The sequence below is a fragment of the Odocoileus virginianus genome, chromosome 8, assembly GCF_023699985.2.
Source record: "Odocoileus virginianus isolate 20LAN1187 ecotype Illinois chromosome 8, Ovbor_1.2, whole genome shotgun sequence".
Lineage (NCBI taxonomy): Eukaryota > Metazoa > Chordata > Mammalia > Artiodactyla > Cervidae > Odocoileus > Odocoileus virginianus.
In genome coordinates, this window is record NC_069681.1 from 68,084,128 (window position 1) to 68,106,988 (window position 22,861).

The window sequence follows — 22,861 nt, forward strand, 5'->3', positions numbered from 1 at the left end:
GTTGAATATTCTCACAATGAAGCTTTTGTGGAAAACTAATGCTTCATTAATTTTCCCTTAGAAATTATAGAAATTCATACTTAAACATATACTTTTTGTAATGCTTGATTTCAGAGGCCATATACATTACTTAATAATAACTTGGTGTCTGGAATCAGATAGGTATGGATTTGAAAGCTGTTTCAACTTACTTCAAATTTAGCAAGGTATTTAATTTCTCTAAGCTTCAACTTCTGTAACTTAAAAATAAAGATAATAATGAAACCTACCAAAGAAACTTGCCATGATGACTGAGTTAGATAGCATTTAATGCATAATCTGCCATATACTAAGTGCTCAATAAATATAATCTGTTTCTATAAAACATCATTAGACTAAATTTTCCTCTGTGCTGGGCTGCCAAACTACAATGATATAACCTCAGCCTGAATTTAAAAAGAAAAAGTCAAGATAATACATATAAATGTATTGATCAAAGGCTTTTTAAGACTTATGCCTCAAGAATCAATCTATAAACAATTTTAGTTAATATTATCCCTAGAACAAATAAAACCTTATGTGCTTCAGGACACAGGAAAGAAGCAGTGCTTCATTGAGTATTCTAAAGCCTTTAATTGCATGGATCACAACAAAAATATGTCAGCAAATTTGGAAAATTCAGCAGTGGCCACAGGACTAGAAAAAGTCAGTTTTCATCCCAATCCCAAAGAAAGGCAATACCAAAGAATGTTCAAACTATCACACAACACACTTGCACTCATCTCACATGCTAGCAAAGTAATGTTCAAAGTTCTTCAAGCTAGGCTTCAACAATATGTAAACTGAAAACTTCCAGATGTTTGAGCTGGATTTAGAAAAGGCAGGGGAACCAGAGATCAAATTGCCAGGATCCTTTGGATCATTGGAAAAGCAAGAGAGTTCCAGAAAGACATCTACTTCTGCTTTATTGATCACATCAAAGCCTTTGACTGTGTGCATCACAACGCACTGTGGCAAATTCTTAAAGAGATGGGAATACCAGACCACCAGACCACCTGACCTGCCTCCTGAGAAATCTGCTTGCAGGTCAAGAAGCATCAGCTAAAGCCAGATATGGAACAAGGGACTGGTTCCAAATTGGGAAAGGAGTACATCAAGACTGTATATTGTCACACTGTTTATTTAAATTATATGCAGAGTGTATCATGTGAAATGCCAGGCTGGATGAAGCACAGGCTGGAATCAAGCTTGCTGGGAGAAATATCAATAACCTCAAATGACACCACCCTCATCACAGAAAGTGAAGAGGAACTAAAGAGTCTCTTGATGAAAATGAAAGAGGAGAGTGAAAAAGCTGGCTGAAATCTCAACATTCAAAAAATGAAGATCATGGCATCTGGTCCCATCACTTCATGGAAAATAGATGGGGAAACAATGGAAACAGTGACAAATTTTATTTTGGACGTCTCCAAAATCACTGCAGATGGTGGTTGCAACAATGAAATTAAAAGATGCTTGCTCCTTGGAAGGAAAATTATGACCAACCTAGACAGCATATTGAGAAGCAGAGACATTGCTTTACCGACAAAGGTCTATCTAGACTAAGCTATGTTTTTTTTTCAGTAGTCATGTATGGATGTGTGAGTTGGTCTATAAAGAAAGCTGAGCACCAAAGAATTGATGTTTTTGAACTGTGTTGTTGAATAAGACTCTTGAGAGTTCATTGGACTGCAAGTAGATCCAGCCAGTCAATCCTAAAGGAAATCAGTACTGAATATTTATTAGAGGGACTGATGCTGCAGCTGAAGCTCCAATACTTTGGCCACCAAATGTGAAAAACTGAATTATTGGAAAATACCCTAATGTTGGGAAAGATTGAGGACAGGAAGATAAGAGAAGGACAGAGGATGAGAGGGTTGGATGGCATCACTGACTAATGGACATGAATTTGAGCAAGCTCTGTGAGTTGGTGATGGACAGGGAAGTCTGGTGTGCTGCAGTCATTGTCTTAAACAGTCAGACACGATTGAGCAACTGAACTGATGATATATATATATATAGATAAAGATTTAAGGTTTATATATATATCTATATATAAGGTTTACGAATTTTTGCCTAACTAAAAATTTTATGAAATTTGAAATCCACTTGTTTTTCTTAGTATGCATAGAATGGCAGATATCCAATTAAAAAGAAAAAAAAAGATTTGCAACAAGCTAGAAAGGTTTATTGTGTAGCAAAGGAACAATAATCAATGTCTTGTAATAACCTCTAATGGTAAATAAATTCAAATATTATATGTTTTTATGCATAACTGAATCCCACACTTATAAATAATTCTACTCTTTGAAATTTCATAATGTCTATCTTTTTGAAAGTTTTTCTAAATATCTGATGGATATCTAATAACAATTTATGAAATACAAAATTTTAAATATATTTTTGTAGGATATGATTAATATAGGTTAATTAAATATAAAACTATTATATTTAAACTATTAATGATATCATTCAAAATGTGCCCATTCTTATTTTTTCTGCACTTGATAAAATATTCTCAGAGAAATTCTAGTATGTCACTATGATTATATATTTTTTCTTTTCAATTATATTCCTTCTGATTTTTGCTTTATGTATCTTTGTTTTTTGTTGTTATGTGTCTAAGGGTTTACAATGTATAGTTTCTTTGTGAACTGTACCTTTTATCATTAAAAATATTTATCTTTTCTTCATTTAAAATAAATAAGTTTTTAAAAAGAAAGTAGAAAATCTAGACCATTCTCAGAAAACATTGATTGGAAAACAGGAAATGGTTTCAGTATTTGCCTCAGAAACTTCTTCAAAATTCATTTATCTGAAAAACAGTTTGCTGAACTAGCCCTCTTATCAAGAAAGTAGGTTGCCTAATTAATAGGTCAGCCTCTGATAATTTTTGCTCAGTGGTTCAAGTTTTTTTTTTTTTTTTCCAACTATTTATTCATTAAGACTTGTCTTGACCAGAGACTTTATTAAGAATCTTTTCAATGATGCTCAGGAGATGATTCTGATCATAGCAACATGATGCAGTAGAACATGAACTTGCCTCCTTCTTAAAGAAACACCAAAATCACAACTAACTGCTGAAAAAAATCAACAAGAACAACAGCAACAAAAAAATGCTAGAGCTTACCATAAAGGGATACTCTACATTCAAATGTAAACAGAAGATTATAGTGAGATGGTTCAGTTCAGTTCATTGCAGGGGCATAATTGCAAGGACTTAAATCCCTTACTTGCTGGGTGGGCAACTCACAAACTGAAAAAAATTATACCACAGCGGTTATCATATAGGAGTGAAACTTCTGAGCTCCATGTCAGGCTTCTTAGCCTAGGGGTCTGGCAACATGATGAGGAATCCCCAGAGAAGCTAGATCTATAGCCCAGTGGGACTTCCACAGTATTGAGGGAAATAAAGACTCCACTGTTGGAGGGTGCACACAAAGTCTCATGATCACCAGGATCCATGGGGAAAAAAGTAGTGAGCCCATAGGATACTGTGCCAGACCTATGTGCTAGTATTGAAAGGCCTCATTCAGGAGAGTGGGGAAACGATGGCTCACTGAGGGTTCAAAGACACTGGCAGCAACAGTTCAGGGAGGTGCCTATTGATGTGAGCCTTCCTTGAGGGTGACATTAACCCCAGAAAACAGCTGTTAGGGTCCAGTGTTCGGTCACCTCAGGCCAAACAACCAACAGAATGGGTACATAACTCCACTCATCAGCAGACAAGAGGATTAAATTTTTACTGAGCATAGCCCTGCCCACCAGAGGGACAAGACCCACTCTTACTCACTCCATCAGGAGGCTTGCACAAACTGCTTAGAAAGCCTGATCCACCAGGGTGTAGATAGAAGAGGATAGAAGAACTATAATGCTGCAGCCCATAGAACAGAATCCACAATTACAGAAAATTAAACAAAATGGAATGGCAAGGGTATATGTCAGAGATGAAGTAACAATATAAAACTCCAGAAAACAAATTAAGTGAATTGAGGATAAACAGCCATTCAGAAAAAGAATTCAGAGTAGTGAGAGTGAAGATGATCCAGATTTTGGGGGGAAATTGAGGCAAGAATTGAGAAGAGGAGGAAACGGCAACCCATTCCAGTATTCTTGCCTGGAAAACTTCATGGATGCAGGTGTTTGGCTGGCTACAGTACATGTAGTCACAAAGAGTCAGACACAACTGAGCATCTGAGCACCAAGAACTGAGAAGATGCAAGAAGGATTTAACAACAACCCAGAACAACTCAAAAACAAGCAAGGATAAACAATATAGTAACGGAAATGAGAAATACACTGGAAGGGATCAATAGCAGAATATTTGGAGTAGAAAAATGGATAAGTGACCTGGAAGACATAATGGTGGAAACCAGTGCCATGGAACAGAATGAAGAAAAAAGAATGAAAAGAACTGAAAACAGTAACAGATCTCTGGGACAACATCAAATACACCAAAATTCACATTATAGAGATGCCAGGAAAAGAAGAGAGAGAGATAATTGCTGATAACTTGGCTAACATGAGAAAAGAAACCCAAGTCTGGGAAGGGTAGCGACTCCCAGGAAAGGTAAACGGAAGGAGGAACATGATGGGACAAATAGTAATCAAACTGACAAAAACTAAAGACAAAGGAAAAAAATACTTAAAGTAACAAGGAAAAACTGATAAATAACATACAAGAGAATTCCCATGAATTTATTAGCTCATTTCTCAGCAGAAATTCTGCTGAATTGAAAGTGATGAAAGGGAAGAACCTCCAACAAAACACTCTAGCCAGCAAGGCTCTCAATCAGATTTGATGAAGAAAATAAAGGCTCCATAGACAGGCGAAAGAGAATTCAGCAACACCAGATTTGTTTTTCAATAAATGCTAAAGGAATTTCCCTAAGAGTGTAAGAGGCCACCAACTCAAGCTCCTGCATATATACATTGCTATATCAAAACTTCATAGGAACAACAAACCCACAAAATGCCAAACACACACACACAAAGCAACCCCAAAACAAGTCTAAAAACAGTCATTAAACCACAGGAGAACAAGAAAGGAAGTGAAGAAAAGAGACCTACAAAAACAAACCCCAAACAATTAAGAAAATGGTAATAGGAACTTACATATTGATAATTACCTCAAATGTGAGTAGATTAAATGTCCCAACATAAAGACATAGACTGGCTGAATACAAAAAACAAATCCGTATAAATACTGTCTGCAAGAGACACATATCAGATGTAGGAAAACATACAAACTGAAAGTGAGAGAATGGAAAAATCTATTCCTTGCTAATGGAGATCAAAAGTAACGTGGAGTAGCAGTATTCCTATCAGGAAAAAGGACTTTAAAATAACAATTGCTATAAGATACAAAGAAGGACACCATGTAATTATCAAGAAATCAGTCCAAGAAATAGCTATAACAATTATAAATATATATTAACCCAACAGAGGAACACCTCAATATATAAGACAAAATTATGCCATAAAGAGACAAATTGGTCTTCCCTGGTGGTACAGTGCTAAAGAACCTGACTTCAATATGGAAGATGCAGGTTCAAGCCCTGGGTGGAAAGGCCCCCTGGAAGTAAGCATGGCAACATACTCCAGGATTCTTGACTGGAGAAACCCATGGACTGAGGAGCCTGGCAGACTACAGTCCATGGGGTTGCAAAGAGTCAGCCATGACTAAAGTGACTGAGCACACACAACAGTACATAATGACAGTAGGAGATCTTAATATCCAATTTTCATCAATTGACATGTCATCCAGAAAATCAAAAAAGAAACACAAGTCTTAAATGACACATTTATCACAGTTGGCCTTAACTGATGCATATATAGAGAGCAATGGATAGCAGCAGAATACATATTCTTCTCACGTGCACGTGGAACATTCTCCAGGACTGACCAAATGTTGGACCACAAAGAAGCCTCAGGAAATTTAAGAAAATTGTAATAATGTCAAACATCATTTCTTTTTTTTTTTTTCAAACATCATTTCTGACCACAACACTGAGATTAGAAATAAACTCCAAGCAAAAGAAAGCAAAACAAACAAACAAAAAAAACCTATGAAACTATGAGGATAAACAATATGCTACTAAACACCCAGTGGATCACTGAAGAGAACAAAGAGGAAATTTAAAAAATTCCAACATAAAAATGAAAATGAAAACACAATCCAAAACTGATGGGATGCATCAAAAACAGTTCTAAAAGGGATGCTTATAGCAGTGCAATTTTACCGAAAGAAAAAAGAACACTTAAATAACCTAATATTACAAATAATACAAATAATATTACAAATAATAAAACTAATAGAGAAAGAAAAACAAACAAAACCTAAAGTCAACAGAAGGAAAAAAAAAAAAAATACTAGAACAGAAGTAAATGAAATAGACACAAAGTACATGATAACAAGGATCAATGAAACTAAAAGCTGGTTCTTTGTAAATATAAAAAAAATTGATAAACCTTTAGCTGGACCTATCAAGAAAAATAGCAAGAGGACTCAAATCAATAAAATTAGAAATGTAAAAGGAGAAGTTACAAATGACATCACAGCAATAGAAAAAAATCGTGAGACTACTACAAACAACTATATGCCAAGACTGAACCAGAAAGAGATTGAAAATATGAACTGACCAGTCACAAATATTGAAATTGAAACTGATTAAAAACTTCTAACAAACTCAAGTCCAGTGCTAGATGACTTCACATTTGAATTTCATCAAACACTTAGAAAAGAGTTTAATCAAGCCTTCTGAAACTCTTCCAAAAAACTGTAGAGGAGGTAGCACTCCCAAACTTAGTATGTTAGTCCATCATCACCCTGATACCAAAATCATACAAACACACCACATGAAAAAGAAAATTATAGCCCAATATCACTGATTAGCATAGATGAAGACACAATAAAATACTAGCAATCCAAATTCAAAAATACATTAAAATACATCATGATCAAGTAGGTTTTATCCCAGGGATGCAAGGATTTTTCAATATCTGTAAATCAATCAATGTGATACACCATATCAACAAATTTAACAGTAAAAATAAAATCATCTCAATACTTACAGAAAAAGATTTTGAGAAAATTCATACCTATTTATGACAAAACCTCTCCAGAAAGTGAGCATAGAGAAAACATACTCAAAATAATAAAGGTCATATACAACAAACCTACAGCTAACATCATACTCAATGGTGAAAAACTAAAAGCATTCCTTTAAAATCACCAACAAGATAAGGATGTCCACTCTTGCCACTTCCATTCAACATAGCTTGCAAGTCCTAACTACAACAATGAGAGAAGAAAAAGCCATATATGGGTTCCAAATAGGAAAAGAAGATGATAAACTCCCACTGTTTGCAGATAACATAATACTATATACATAGAAAACCCAGAAGACACCACTATAAAGCTACTAGAGCTCATCAATTTGACAAAGTTTCAGGTTTCAAATTAATTTACAGAAATATGTTGCATTTCTATATGCTAACAACGAAAGAACAGAAAGGGAAATTCAAGAAGCAATCCAGTTTACCCTCACGTCAGAAAGAATAAAGGACTTGGAATAATCTGTACTCCAAAAACTATAATACAGTGATGAAAGAAACTGAAGATGACACGAACATGAAAAGATACACTATGTTCTTGGGTTAGAAGAATCAATATTATGAAAATGAATATATTACCCAAAGAGATCTGCAGATTCAATGCAACCCTTATTTAATTATCAATTGCATTCTCCACTTAACAAGAACAAATAATCTAAAAAGTTGTATGAATACATAAAAAAACCCCAATGGCCAGAACAATCTTGAGAAAGAAAAATGGAGCTGGAGGAGTCAAGCTCCCTGACTTCAGACTTTACTGTAATACTACAGTAATTAAGACAGTAAGCTACTTGCACAAATATAGAAATATAGATAAATGGAACAGGATAAAAAGACCAGAGATAAATCCATACACCTATGGTCAATTAATCTACAACAAAGGAGGCAACACTATACAAGACAACAAAGACAGTATCTTCAATAAATGATACTGGAAAAATTGGACAACAATAAAAAAGCAGTAAAAATAGAAAACTCTTTAACATCATACACAAAAATAAACTCAAAATGGATTAAAGACTTAAATGAGAGAGTAGATATTATAAAAGTCTTAGAGAAAGACATAATCAGAACACCCTCTGACAAAAATCACAGCAAGATCTTTTTACCCACCTTTTTACTCCTACTTTCTCAGTTCAGTTCAATTCAGTTGCTCAGTCACGTCTAACTCTTTGAAACCCCATGGACTGCAATGTGTCAGGCTTTCCTGACCAACATCACTACTGGAGCTTGCTCAAGTTCTTGTCCATTGATTCAGTGATGCCATGCAACCATCTCATCCTCTGTTGTCCCTTTCTCCTCCTGCCTTCAATCTTTCCCAGCATCATAGTCTTTTCCAATGAGTCAGTTCTTTGCATCAGGTGGCCAAAGTAATGCAGTTTCAGCTTCAGCCTAAGTCCTTCCAATGAATATTCAGGACTGATTTCCTTCAGGATTGACTGATTTGCTCTCCTTGCAGTTCAAGGGACTCTCAAGAGTCATCTCCAACACCACAGCTCAAAAGCATCAATTCTTCGGTGCTCAGCTTTCTCTATAATCCAATTCTCACATCCACACATGACTACTGGAAAAACCATAGCTTGACTAGAAGGATCTTTGTTGGAAAAGTAATATCTCTGCTTTTTAACATGTTGTCTAGGTTGGTCATAGCTTTTCTACCAAGAAGTAAGTGTCCTTTAATCTCATGGCTGCAGTCACCATCCTTCAGTGGTGGAGCCCCAAAAAATAAAGTGTCACTGTTTCCATTGTTTCCCGATCTAGTTGCCATGAAGTGATGTGACCGGATGCCATGATCTTAGTTTTCTGAATGTTGAGTTTTAAGCCAGCTTTTTCACTCTCCTCTTTCACTTTCATCAAGAGGCTATTTAGTTCCTCTTTGCTTTCTGCCATAATGGTGGTGTCATCTGTGTATGTGATGTTATTAATATTTCTCCCAGGAGTCTTGATTCCAGCTTGTGCTTTATCCAGCCTCGCATCTCGTATGATATACTCTGCATATAATTTAAATATGCAGCGTGGTACTATACAGCCTTGATGTATTCAATTCCCAATTCGGAAATAGTCTGTTGTTCCCTGTCCAGTTCTAACTGTTGCTTCTTGACCTGCATACAGATTTCTCAGGAGGCAGGTAGGGTGGTCTGGTATTCCTATCTCTTGAAGAATTTTCCACAGTTCATAGTGAACTACACAGGCAAAGGCTTTAACATAATCAATAAAGCATTAGATGTTCTTCTAGTTTTTTCTTCTTCTTCTTTTTCTTTCTTTTTTTTTTTTTTTTTTTTTTTATGATCCAATGGATGCTGGCTATTTGATCTCTGATTCTTCTGCCTTTTCTAACTCCAGCTTGAACATCTCAAATTTCATGGTTCACCAACAGTTGAAGTCTGGCTTGGAAAATTTGAGCATTACTTTGCTAGCATGTGAGATGAGTGCAATTGTGTGGTAGCTGGAGCATTTTTTGTCATTGCCTTTCTTTGGAATTGGAATGAATATTGACCTTTTCCATTCCTGTAGCCACTTCTGATTTTTCCAAACTGGCTGGCATATTGAATGCAGCACTTTAACAACATCATCATTTAGGATTTTATATTGGGCTTCCCTGGTGGCTCAGAGGTTAAGGTGTCTGCCTGCAATCTAGGAGACCGTGGTTCAATCTCTGGGTTGGGAAGCTCCCCTGGAGAAGGAAATGGCAACCCACTCCAGTATTATTGCCTGGAGAATCCAATGGACGGAGGAGCCTGGTGGGTCCACAGGGTCGCAAAGAGTCAGACACGACTGAGCGACTTCACTTTTACTTTTCACTTTTTCTATTGCTCAACTGGAATTCCATCACCTCCATTACCTTTATTTACAGTGATACTTCCTAAGTCCCATTTGACTTTTTCTTCCAGGATGTCTGGCTCTGGGTGAGTGATCCTACCATCGTGGGTATCTGGGCCATGAAGATCTTTTTTTATAAGTTCTTCTGTGGATTATTGCCACCTCTTCTTAATACTTTCTGCTTCTGTTAGGCCCATACCATTTCTGTCCTTTACTGTACTCATCTTGCATAAAATATTCCCTTGGTACCTCTGATTTTCTTGAGGATAACTCTAGTGTTTCCTATCCTTATTGTTTTTCTCTATTTCTTTGCACTGATCCCTGAGGAAGTCTTTCTTATCTCTCCTTGCTATTTTTTGGAACTCTGCATTCAAATGGGTATATCTTTCCTTTTCTCCTTTGCCTTTAACTTCTCTTCTTTTCTTAGCTATCTGTAAGGCCTCCTCAGACAACCTTTTTGCCTTTTTGCATTTCGTTTTCTTGGGGGTGGTCTTGATCACTGCCTCCTGTACAATGTCATGAACCTCTGTCCATATATCTTCTGGCACTCTGTCTATCAGATGTAACCCCTTGATTCTATTTGTAACTTCCACTGTATAATCATAAGGGTTTTGATTTAGGTCATAACTGAATGGTCTAGTGATTTTCCATAGTTCCTTCAATTTAAGTCTGAATTTGACAATAGGGAATTCATGATCAGATTTTTGCTGACTATATAGAGCTTCTCCATTTTTGGCTGCTAAGAATATAATCAATCTGATTTCGGTAATGACCATCTAGTGATGTCCACGTGTAGAGTCTTCTCCTGTGCTGTTGAAAGAGGGTGTCTGCTATGACTAGTGCATTCTCTTGAAGAACTCTGTTAGCCTTTTCCCTGCTTGACTGTGTATTCGAAGGCTAAACTTGCCTTTTACTCCAGGCATCTCTTGACTCCCTACTTTTGCATTCCAGTCCCCTATGATGAAAAAGACACCTTTGGGGTGTTCTAGAAGGTCTTCTTCTTTACAGAAACATTCAGCTTCAGCTTCTTCAGCTACTAGTTGTGGCATAGACTTGGATTACTGTGATATTGAGTGGTTTGCCTTGGAAATGAAAAGAGACCATTCTTTCTTTTTTGAGAATACACCCGAGTACTGCATTTATCACTCTTTTGTTGAGTATGAGGGCTACTCCATATCTTCTAAGGGATCCTTGCCCAGATTAGTAGATATAGTGGTCATTTGAATTAAATCCACCCATTTCAGTCCACTGATTCCTAAAATGTTGATGTTCACTCTTGAAATCTTCTGTTTGACCACTTCAAATTTGCCTTGATTCATTTACCTAACATTGCAGGTCCCTATGCAATATTGCTCTTTACAGCATAGAACTTTACTTCCATCACCAGTCACATACACAACTTGGTGTTGTTTTTGCTTTGGCTTCATTTTTTCTGGATTTATTTCTACACTGATCTCCAGTAGCATATCAGGCACCTACCAACCTGGGGAGTTCATCTTTCAGTGCCATATCTTTTTGCCTTTTCATACTATTCATGGGGTTCCCAAGGCAAGAATACTGAAGTAAACATACAGAAGGCCGTGATCCTACCTCCTAGAGTACTGATAACAGAAACCAACGTAATCAAATGGTACCTATTTAAACTCAGATGCTTTTTCAAAGCAAATGAAGACATAAACAAAATGAAAAGACATCCACAGAATGGAACAGGAAATATTTGGAAATGATGTGACTGACAAGGGACTACCTCCAAACTTAAGAAATAGTTCATGTGACTTAATACCATCAAAACAAAAGCCTAATAAAAAAAAATGGGCAGAAGACCTAAGCATACATTTCTCCAAAGAGGACAGACAGATGACCAAGATGCACATTGAATGATGTTCAAAATCACTTATTGTTAACAAAACGCAAATCAAAGCTATAATATGATATTATCTCACACCAGTTAGAATGATGATCATCAAAAAATCTGCAAAAAAAAAAAAAATATTGGAATGGGTGTGAAGAGAATGGGACCCTCCTATATTGTTGGTGAAAATGTATATTTGTGCAGCCAGTATGGAAGACAATATGGAAGCTCCTTAAGATACTAAAAATGAAGCTACCATCACATTCCTGAACATATACTTGGAAAAAAGCATGGTCCAAAGTGATACATGCATCCTGATGTTCATTGCACTATTTTTTTTTTTTTACAACAGCCAAGACCTATAAGCAATCTAAATGTCCATCAACAGAAGAATGAATAAAGAAGATGCAGTATTTGCATATATAGTACCACAATGGAATATTACTCAGCCATTAAAAAGAATGAAATAATGCCTTTAACAGCAACATGGAGGCACCTACAGACTGTCACAGTGAGTGAAGTAAGTCAGACAGAGAAAGAGAAGTATCATACAATATTTTCTATATTGTGTTCAATTGTATATTGGAATAAAAAAATTGATTAAAAAAAATCGATTCAAATAAACTTTTTACCAAACAGAAACAGACTTACAGACTTAGATAATGAACTTATGGTTGTCAGTGAGGAAGAGTGAGGGGGGGAGATAGTTAGAGATTTGGGGCTTGACATATACACTCTGCTGTATTTAAATAGATAACCAACGTGTTAGCAAGTACAATAGCACAGGGAACTCTATTCAATATTTTGTAATAACCTAATTAGGAAAAGAATTTGAAAAATAAATACATATGTATATGTATAATTTAAGCACTTGGTATACATTTGAAACTAACAAAACATTGTTAATAAACAGTACTCCAATATAAGGCAATGAGTTTTAAAAATGGAAGATAATTCCTAGTACACTGAAATAATAGTATCTGTGAGTCTCCTGTAAAATATGAATAAACAAAATCTAATCAAGAGATAGCATCAGACAAATCCACATTGTAGATTTTCCCATAAAATAACTCATTGGTGCTCCCCAAAATTTCAAGGATAATGTTAAGTCAAGAAAGTCAGTGAAAGTAGATGAAGTTTTTCAATTTAGGGCACCAGATTGAAATGGCATGGAGGTGGTGTTCTTTTCATGGCATAAACATGAAATTTCAATGCCTTTAATATGTATCTTTGATACCAGCATGGTCTCAACATTAATTTTGCAATTTTGACAATTTTAATGTGGTTACATAAGAGCATATCCTTGATTTTAGGAAAAAAACAAACAAACAAGCAAACAAGAATTTAGGGATCAAGTGGTACCATGTTTGCCTCTTACTCTCTCAGATCAGAATATCTCTGTGTACTTATGTGGAGAAGAGAGAAGTACAGAGGGAAGCAGAGAAATCAAATGTGGTAAAATACAAACATGCAGAGTCTGAGTGTTTGACAAATATTTGGACAACTTTTCTGTATACCCCAAATTATTTCAAAACATGTTAAAAAAAAAAAAAACCTTGTTCCAAGACCCTCACTTTATGTATCCACAGACAAAGAAAAATCACTGAATAAAATTTTGGCTTAGCTGTGAAAAATACAAAGGGTATGATTACACATATTTTATGTTTAAGTTGAAAGACAGTAGATATTTTAACCATGTGATTATATGTTATGTTATAATATCACAAATAATATGAAGAAAAAGGACCCTGGGAAAGCCTATCGGTGGGACATTGCAGTTATAGTGAGGTCAAAGCAGTCTTCGCTGAGAAGATAGCACTTGAACAATAGCCTAAGAAAGTTAAAATCATAGTGATTTTCAGAGTATATCATTACAGGCAGAGCAATACAGCAGTGCAATATCAGAATGGCTATCTAGGGGATCCAAGTTAGTAAGAAGGCCATTGAGACTAGAATGGAGGTACAGAATTTAGTTGAATAAATTTCCTGTGGTTGATATTGAAAACGAACAATGAGAATATCAATGAAAGTATTTTCTAGACCATTAAAACATGAGAGGGTAAAGAGAGAAATGAGGAAAGAAAGGTCATGAGTTGACTTACATTTTCAAAGGATTAGACTTGTGGGAATCAATGGCAAAGGAGCAATGGTGGTACCGGGGAGAGCAATTAGAAAGCAATTGTATCAAGGGAAGAGATAATAGACTGTAGTCGTAATAATGAAGGCTAGATTAGGTTGATCAGTAACCAAATGTATTCTAAAGGAAATATCAAATTGATTTTTAATTGCTTTGCTGTGGTATTACTACAAACACAGTTAGTGGAGGGTACGGAATTCCAGTTGAGCTATTTCAAATCCTGAAAGATGATGCTGTGAAAGTGTTGCACTCAATATGCCAGCAAATTTGGAAAACTCAGCAGTGGCCATGGGACTGGAAAGGATCAGTTTTCATTCCAATCCTGAAGAAAGGCAATACCAAAGAGTGCTCAAACTACTGCACAATTGAACTCATCTCACATGTTAGCAAAGTAATGCTCAAAATTCTCCAAGCAAGTCCTAAGCAATACATGAACACCTCCCAGAAACTTGTAAATAAAAGCAAAAATGGGACCTAATTAAACTTAAAAGCTTTTGCACAACAAAGGAAACTATAAGCAAGGTGAAAAGACAGCCCTCAGATTGGGAGAAAATAATAGCAAACGAAGCAACAGACACTGTTCTCCATAGTGGCTGTACTAGTTTGCATTCCCACCAACAGTGTAAGAGGGCTCCTTTTCTCAACACCCTCTCCAGCATTTACTGCTTGTAGACTTTTGGATAGCAGCCATCCTGACTGGCGTGTAATGGTACCTCATTGTGGTTTTGATTTGCATTTCTCTGATAATGAATGATGTTGAGCATCTTTTCATGTGTTTGTTAGCCATCTGTATGTCTTCTTTGGAGAAATGTCTGTTTAGTTCTTTGGCCCATTTTTTGATTGGATCATTTATTTATCTGGAGTTAAGCTGGAGGAGTTGCTTGTATATTTTTGAGATTAATCCTTTGTCTGTTGCTTCGCTTGCTATTATTTTCTCCCAATCTGAGGGCTGTCTTTTCACCTTGCTTATAGTTTCCTTTGCTGTGCAAAAGCTTTTAAGTTTCATTAGGTCCCATTTGTTTATTTATGCTTTTATTTCCAATATTCTGGGAGGTGGGCCATAGAGGATCCTGCTGTGATTCATGTCGGAGAATGTTTTGCCTATATTCTCCTCTAGGAGTTTTATAGTTTCTGTTCTTACATTTAGATCTTTAATCCATTTTGAGCTTATTTTTGTGTATGGTGTTAGAAAGTGTTCTAGTTTCATTCTTTTACAAGTGGTTGACCAGTTTTCCCAGCACCACTTGTTAAAGAGGTTGTCTTTTTTCCATTGTATATCCTTGCCTCCTTTGTCGAAGATAAGGTGTCCATAGGTTCGTGGATTTATCTCTGGGCTTTCTATTTTGTTCCATTGATCTATATTTCTGTCTTTGTGCCAATACCATACTGTCTTGATGACTGTGGCTTTGTAGTAGAGTCTGAAGTCAGGCAGGTTGATTCCTCCAGTCCCATTCTTCTTTCTCAAGATTACTTTGGCTATTCGAGGTTTTTTGTATTTCCATACAAATTGTGAAATTATTTGTTCTAGTTCTGTGAAAAATACCGTTGGTAGTTTGATAGGGATTGCATTGAATCTATAGATTGCTTTGGGTAGTATAGCCATTTTGACAATATTGATTCTTCCAATCCATGAACACGGTATGTTTCTCCATCTGTTTGTGTCCTCTGATTTCTTTCATCAGTGTTTTATAGTTTTCTACGTATAGATCTTTTGTTTCTCTAGGTAGATATACTCCTAAGTATTTTATTCTATTTGTTGCAATGGTGAATGGTATTGTTTCCTTAATTTCTCTTTCTGTTTTCTCATTGTTAGTGTATAGGAATGCAAGGGATTTCTGTGTGTTAATTTTATATCCTGCAACTTTACTATATTCGTTGATTAGCTCTAGTAATTTTCTGGTAGAGTCTTTGGGGTTTTCTATGTAGAGGATCATGTGTCATCTGCAAACAGCGAGAGTTTCACTTCTTCTTTTTCTATCTGGATTCCTTTTACTTCTTTTTCTGCTCTGATTGCTGTGGCCAAAACTTCCAAAACTATGTTGAATAGTAGTAGGGAGTGTGGGCACCCTTGTCTTGTTCCTGATTTCAGGGGAAATGCTTTCAATTTTTCACCATTGAAAGTAATGCTTGCTGTGGGTTTGTCATATATAGCTTTTATTATGTTGAGGTATGTTCCTTCTATGCCTGCTTTCTGGAGAGTTTTAATCATAAATGGGTGTTGAATTTTGTCAAAGGCTTTCTCTGCATCTATTGAGATAATCATATGATTTTTATCTTTCAATTTGTTAATGTGGTGTATTACATTGATTGATTTGAGGCTATTAAAGAATCCTTGCATTCCTGGGATAAAGCCCACTTGGTCATGGTGTATGATTTTTTAAAGATGTTGTTGGATTCTGTTTGCTAGGATTTTGTTAAGGATTTTTGCATCTATGCTCATCAGTGATATTGGCCAGTAGTTTTCTTTTTTTGTGGCATCTTTGTCTGGTTTTGGAGTTAGGGTGATGGTGACCTCATAGAATGAGTTTGGAAGTTTACCTTCTTCTGCAATTTTCTGGAAGAGTTTGAGTAATATAGGTGTTAGCTCTTCCCTAAATTTTTGGTAGAATTCAGCTGTGAAGCCATCTGGTCCTGGGCTTTTGTTTGCTGGAAGATTTCTGATTACAGTTTCGATTTCCTTGCTTGTGATGGGTCTGTTAAGATCTTCTATTTCTTCCTGGTTCAGTTTTGAAAGTTATACTTTTCTAAGAATTTGCCCATTTCTTCCAAGTTGTCTATTTTATTGGCATAGAGCTGCTGGTAGTAGTCCCTTATGATCCTTCGTATTTCAGTGTTGTCTGTTGTGATCTCTCCATTTTCATTTCTGATTTTGTTAATTTGGTTCTTCTTTGTTTCTTAATGAGTCTTGCTAATGGTTTGTCAATTTTGTTTATTTTTTCAAAAAATCAGCTTTTAGCTTTGTTGATTTTTTTCTATGGTCTCTTTAGTTTCTTTTGCATTTATTTCTGCCCTAATTTTTAAGATTTCTTTCCTTCTACTAACCCTGGGGTTCTTCATGTCTTCCTTCTCTAATTGCTTTAGGTGTAGAGTTAGGTTATTTATTTGACTTTTTTCTTGTTTCTTGAGGTAAACCTGTAATGCTATGAATCTTCCCCTTAGCACTGCTTTTGCAGTGTCCCATAGATTTTGGGTTGTTGTGTTTTCACTTTCATTCATTTCTATGCATATTTTGATTTCTTTTTTTATTTCTTCTATGATTTGTTGGTTATTCAGAAGCGTGTTATTTAGCCTCCATATGTTTGAATTTTTAATATTTTTTTTCCCTGTAATTGAGATCTAATCTTACTGCACAGTGGTCAGAAAAGATGACTGGAATGATTTCAATTTTTTTTAATTTACCAAGGCTAGATTTATCACCCAGGATGTGATCTACTCTGGAGAATGTTCCATGTGCACTTGAGAAAAAGGTGAAGTTGATTGTTTTGGGGTGAAATGTCTTATAGATATCAATTAGGTCTAACTGGTCCATTGTGTCATTTAAGGTTTGTGTTTCCTTGTTAGTTTTCTGTTTAGTTGATCTATTCATAGTTGTGAGTGGGGTATTAAAGTCTCCCATTATTACTGCATTACTATTAATTTCCTCTTTCATATTCATTAGCATTTGCCTTACATATTGTGGTGCTCCTATGTTGGGTGCATATATATTTATAATTGTTACATCTTCTTCTTGGATTGATCCTTTGATCATTATGTAGTGTCCTTCTTTGTCTCTTTTCACAGCCTTTATTTTAAAATTTATTTTATCTGATATGAGTATTGTGACTCCTGCTTTCTTTTGTTCTCCGTTTGCATGAAATACTTTTTTCCAGCCCTTCGCTTTTAGTCTGTATGCGTCTCTTGTTTTGAGGTGGGTCTCTTGTAGATAGCATATATAGGGGTCTTGTTTTTGTATTCATTCAGCCAGTCTTTGTCTTTTGGTTGGGGCATTCAACCCATTTACATTTAAGGTAATTATTGATAGGTGTGGCCCCGTTGCCATTTACTTTGTTGTTTTGAGTTCACGTTTATACAACCTTTCTGCACTTCCTGTCTAGAGAAGATCCTTTAGCATTTGTTGAAGAGCTGGTTTGGTAGTGCTGAATTCTCTCAGCTTTTGCCTGTCTGTGAAGCTTTTGAATTCTCCTTCATATCTGAATGAGATCCTTGCTGGGTACAATAATTTAGGTTGTAGGTTATTGTCTTTCATTACTTCACGTATGTCCTGCCATTCCCTTCTGGCCTGAAAGGTTTCTATTGATAGATCAGCTGCTATCCTTATGGGAATCCCTTTGTGTGTTATTTGTTGTTTCTCCCTTGCTGCTTTTAATATTTGTTTTTTGTGTTTGATCTTTGTTAATCTGATTTACATATGTCTTGGGGTGTTTCACCTTGGGTTTATCCTGTTTGGGATTCTCTGGGTTTCTTGGACTTGGGTGGCTATTTCCTTCCCCATTTTAGGGAAGTTTTCAGCTATTATCTCCTTGAGTATTTTCTCATGGCCTTTCTTTTTGTCTTTTTCTTCTGGGACTCCTATGATTTGAATGTTGGGGCATTTCACATTGTCCCAGAGGTCCCTGAAGTTGTCCTCATTTCTTTTGATTCTTTTTTCTTTTTTCCTCTCTGCTTCATTTATTTCCACCATTTTATCTTCTACCTCACTTATCCTATCTTCTGTCTCTGTTATTCTACTCTTTGTTCCCTCCACAGTGTTTTTGATCTCATTTATTGCATTATTCATTTTTAATTGATTCTTTTTTATTTCTTTCAGGTCCTTATTAAACATTTCTTGCAGCTTCTCAATCTTTGTCTCCAGGCTATTTATCTGTAACTCCATTTTATTTTCAAGATTTTGGATCATTTTTATTATCATTATTCAAAATTATTTTTCAGGTAGATTCCCTATCTCCTCCTCTTTTGTTTGACTTGGTGGGCATTTTTCATGTTCCTTTACCTGTTGGGTATTTCTCTGCCTTTTCATCTTGTTTAGATTGCTGTGTCTGGAGTGGGCTTTCTGTATTCTGGAGGTCTGTGGTTCCTTTTTATTGTGGAGGTTTTACCCAGTGGGTGGGGTTGGACGATTGGCTTGTCAAAGTTTCCTGGTTAGGGGAGCTTGCATCGGTGTTCTGGTGTGTGGAACTCAATTTCTTCTCTCTGGAGTGCAATGGAGTGCCCAGTAATGAGTTTTGCGATGGGTCTATGTGTTAGGTGTGACTTTGGGCAGCCTGTATATTGCTGTTCATACATATAGGCATACATACATACATACATACATACATACATATGTTCCTGCATTGCTGGAGAATTTACATGGTATGTCTTGCTCTGAAACTTACTGGCTCGTGGGTGGTGGTTGGTTTCAGTGTAGGTATGGAGGCTTTTGGACAGTCTCTTATTTCTTAATGTTCCATGTAGTGAGGAGTTTTCTGGTGTTCTCTGGTTTTGGGCTTAAGTCTCCTGCCTCTGGATTTCAGTTTTATTCTTCCAGTAGTCTCAAGACTTCTCCAACTATACAGCACTGATAGTAAAACTTCTAGGTTAATGGTGAAAAGATTCTCCCCTGTGAGGGACACCTAGAGAGTTTCACAGAGTTACATGAAAAAGAGGAGAGGGAGGATGGAGATAGAGATGAGCACGAGGAGAAAAAGGGGGACTCAAGAGGAGAGAGACAGATCTACGCAGTTGTCTGTTCCCAGAGTGTTCTCCATAGCCCAGACACCTACAAAGATTCACAGAATTGGATTGGTAAGAGAAGAGGAAAGGAGGAAATAGAGGTGTTTTGAGGTAGAAAATGGAGAGTCAAGATTGGGAGAGAATAATCAACACACTCCTGAATAAAAATGGGAACTGAATATTGGATTCTTAAATATCCACAATTTATATCATATACTGAAAAACAAAGATTAAAAATCTAGAGTAGAGGCAATACTCTTAAAAATACAATATTAAAAACAAAAATAAAAACATAAAAAATTTTAGAAATATATATGCAGTTCAGTTTAAAAATAGGGCTTCTCTCTCTCTCTTTTTTTTTTTTTTTTTTGCAAGGTTATAGTGTAATGAAAATGAAAATTAAATTAAGGAGTAATAGAGGACTTTATAAGGAAATAAGAGAAAAAGAAAAATAGAAAAAAGAAGAGAAAAAGGAAAAATAAAGAACAAGAAAAAACTTTTTTCCTAATTAAAAAAATCATAAAAATCTATGAAAATGAAAGTTAAGGAGTAATGGGGGAGTAATAGGGAATTTTAAAAGAAAATAAAAGAGAAAAAAGAAAGAAGAAAAAAAATTTTTTAATTAAATAAAAAAAGTAAAAATATATCTAGGAATTTCTCTGGAGCTGTTGCGGTCAGTGTGGATTCGGTTCAGTTTCAGATAGCTCCTTGTTCCAGCTTACACTTCTCGATATCTACAGGCCCCTTCCGGTGTAGTCGGTGTTATCTACAGGGATTTTAATCTGTTGCACCGGTCCCTTTTGAAGCGGTTCCCTTTGTTTATTTGGCTTCTGTTTGCAGGTCTTTTCAGTGCCTAATTTCCACCCTGACACAGGCGGGCGGAGGTGGACTCTTGCTAAGGTTGCTAGTTCCGTCACACTGTGGGGAGGGACTGGCACTGTTTTCCCCGTCTACGCTGCTCAGGCTCCCGGCTGCTCTATATGGAGCATGCCCTGCGCTGCGATTCCAGCCCTCGGGTGTTCCACAATAGCGCGGACTCAGCTGCGCCTGCATTTTGTGCCTTCCCTGCCGGAGCGGCTCAGCCAGCCAGGAGCTTGACAGGCGCACTCTCCCCGGGTGTGACGCGGCTTCTCCCCTCCGTGTCCCCAGCCCCAGTCCCCGCCCGCGCCGGTTGGGTGCATGCGCCCTGTGTCTCGCCACGACCCTCCCAGTGGATGTCTACCATCCAGAATCTCAGGAGGTCTTTGGTTAGAAATTGGAGGCCTGTTTGCAGTGTGGTAGGGGATGCAGTCCTTGGGGCCGAGGCTGCCCCTTTCCCCTCCCCCCTGCCTCCTGCCTCTGGCGGGGCTGGGCCGGTCCGCAGCCTGCGAGCTCTTCTCTGGACTTGCTCAGACCCTTTGTTCTGCGAATGGCTGGCAGTGTGTTCGGGCCGGTTAATTTTCTCTCTCTCTCTTGCTATCCCACAGTTTAAGTTGGTAACTCACAAAAGCTCCCTCCGATTGTCCTCAGGGCACTTACCCTAAGTAATGCCGCCTGCTCCTCTCCGTTCCACCCCCACTTGCTGGTGGCGGATGCGGGCGTCTGGGGGTACTTTTCTGCTGGGAGTTGCTTTTAGGTACGTAATCTGTGGGTTTTATTTATTCTTCCCCTCCCAGTTAGGTTGCCCTCCAAGATTCAAAAACTTCCCCCAGACCCACCAGTGCAAGGGTTTCCTGGAGTTTGGAAACTTCTTCTATTAAGACTCCCTTCCTGGGATGGATCTCCATCCCTAGCTCTTTTGTCTCTCTTTTTATCTTTTATATTTTGTCCTACCTCCTTTCGAAGACAATGGGCTGCTTTTCTGGGCGCCTGATGACCTCAGCTAACGATCAGAAGTTGTTTTGTGAAGTTTACTCTGCGTTCAATTGTTCTTTCAATGAATTTGTAGGGGAGAAAGTGGTTTCCCCGTCCTATTCCTCCGCCATCTTGGCTCCTCCCTCCTAATACTGCTTATTTATTATGCCAAAACCTTTGACTGTGCAGATCACAATTAACTGTAGATAATTCTTAAAGAGATGGGAATACCAGAACACCTTAACTGTCTCCTGAGAAATATGTATGCAGGTCAAGAGCAACAGTTAGAACTAGATATGGAACAGACTGATTCCAAATTGGGAAAGGAGTACGTTAAGGGTGTACACTGTTACCCTGCTTATTTAACTTACATGCAGATTACATCATGCGAGATGCTGGGCTGGATGAAGCACAAGTTGGGATTAAGACTCCTGGGGGTAATATCAATCACGTCAGGTATGCAGATGCCACCCTTATGGCAGAAAGTGAAGAGCAACTAATTAGTCTTTTGATGAAATTCAAAGAGGAAGGTGAAAAAACTGGCTTAAAACTCCACATTCAGAAATCCAAGACCATAGGATCTGGTCCCATCAGTTCAGTTCAGTTCAGTCACTCAGTCATGTCTGACTCTTTGCGACCCCATGAACTGCAGGACGTCAGGCCTCCCTGTCCATCACCAACTCCCGGAGTTCACTCAAACTCATGTCCATTGAGTTGGTGATGCCATCCAGCCATCTCATGCTCTGTCATCCCCTTCTCCTCCTGCCCCCAATCTCTCCCAGCATCAGGGTCTTTTCAAATGAGTCAGTCCTTCACAGCAGGTGGCCAAAGTACTGGAGTTTCAGCTTCAAAATCAGTCCTTCCAATGAACACCCAGGACTGATCTCCTTTAGGAAGGACTGGTTGGATCTCCTTGCAGTCCAAGTGACGCTCAAGAGTCTTCTCCAACACCACAGTTCAAAAGCATCAATTTTTCAGCTCTCAGCCTTCTTCACAATCCAACTCTGGCATCCATACATGACCACTGGAAAAACCATAGCCTTGACTACATGGACCTTTGTTGGCAATGTAATGTCTCTGCTTTCTAATATGCTATATAGGTTGGTCATAACTTTCCTCCCAAGGAGTAAGCGTCTTTCAGTTTCATGGCTGCAATCACCATCTGCAGTGATTTTGGAGCCCCCCAAAATAAAGTCTGACACTGTTTCCCCATCTATTTGCCATGAAGTGATAGGACCAGATGCCATGATCTTAGTTTTCTGAATGTTGAGCTTTAAGCCAACTTTTTCACTCTCCTCTTTCACTTTCATCAATAGGCTCTTAGTTCCTCTTCACTTTCACTTCATGGAATAAGAGGGGGAGCAATTGAAACAGTG

General features: G+C 37.3%; 1 pseudogene; it reads right to left on the reverse strand.

Annotated features, from left to right (window-relative positions):
• The window catches only part of LOC110134022 (heterogeneous nuclear ribonucleoprotein K pseudogene), a 166,262-nt pseudogene extending 145,557 nt beyond the window's left edge, over positions 1–20,705 (reverse strand).
• Between the last annotated feature and the right edge of the window lie 2,156 nt (positions 20,706–22,861).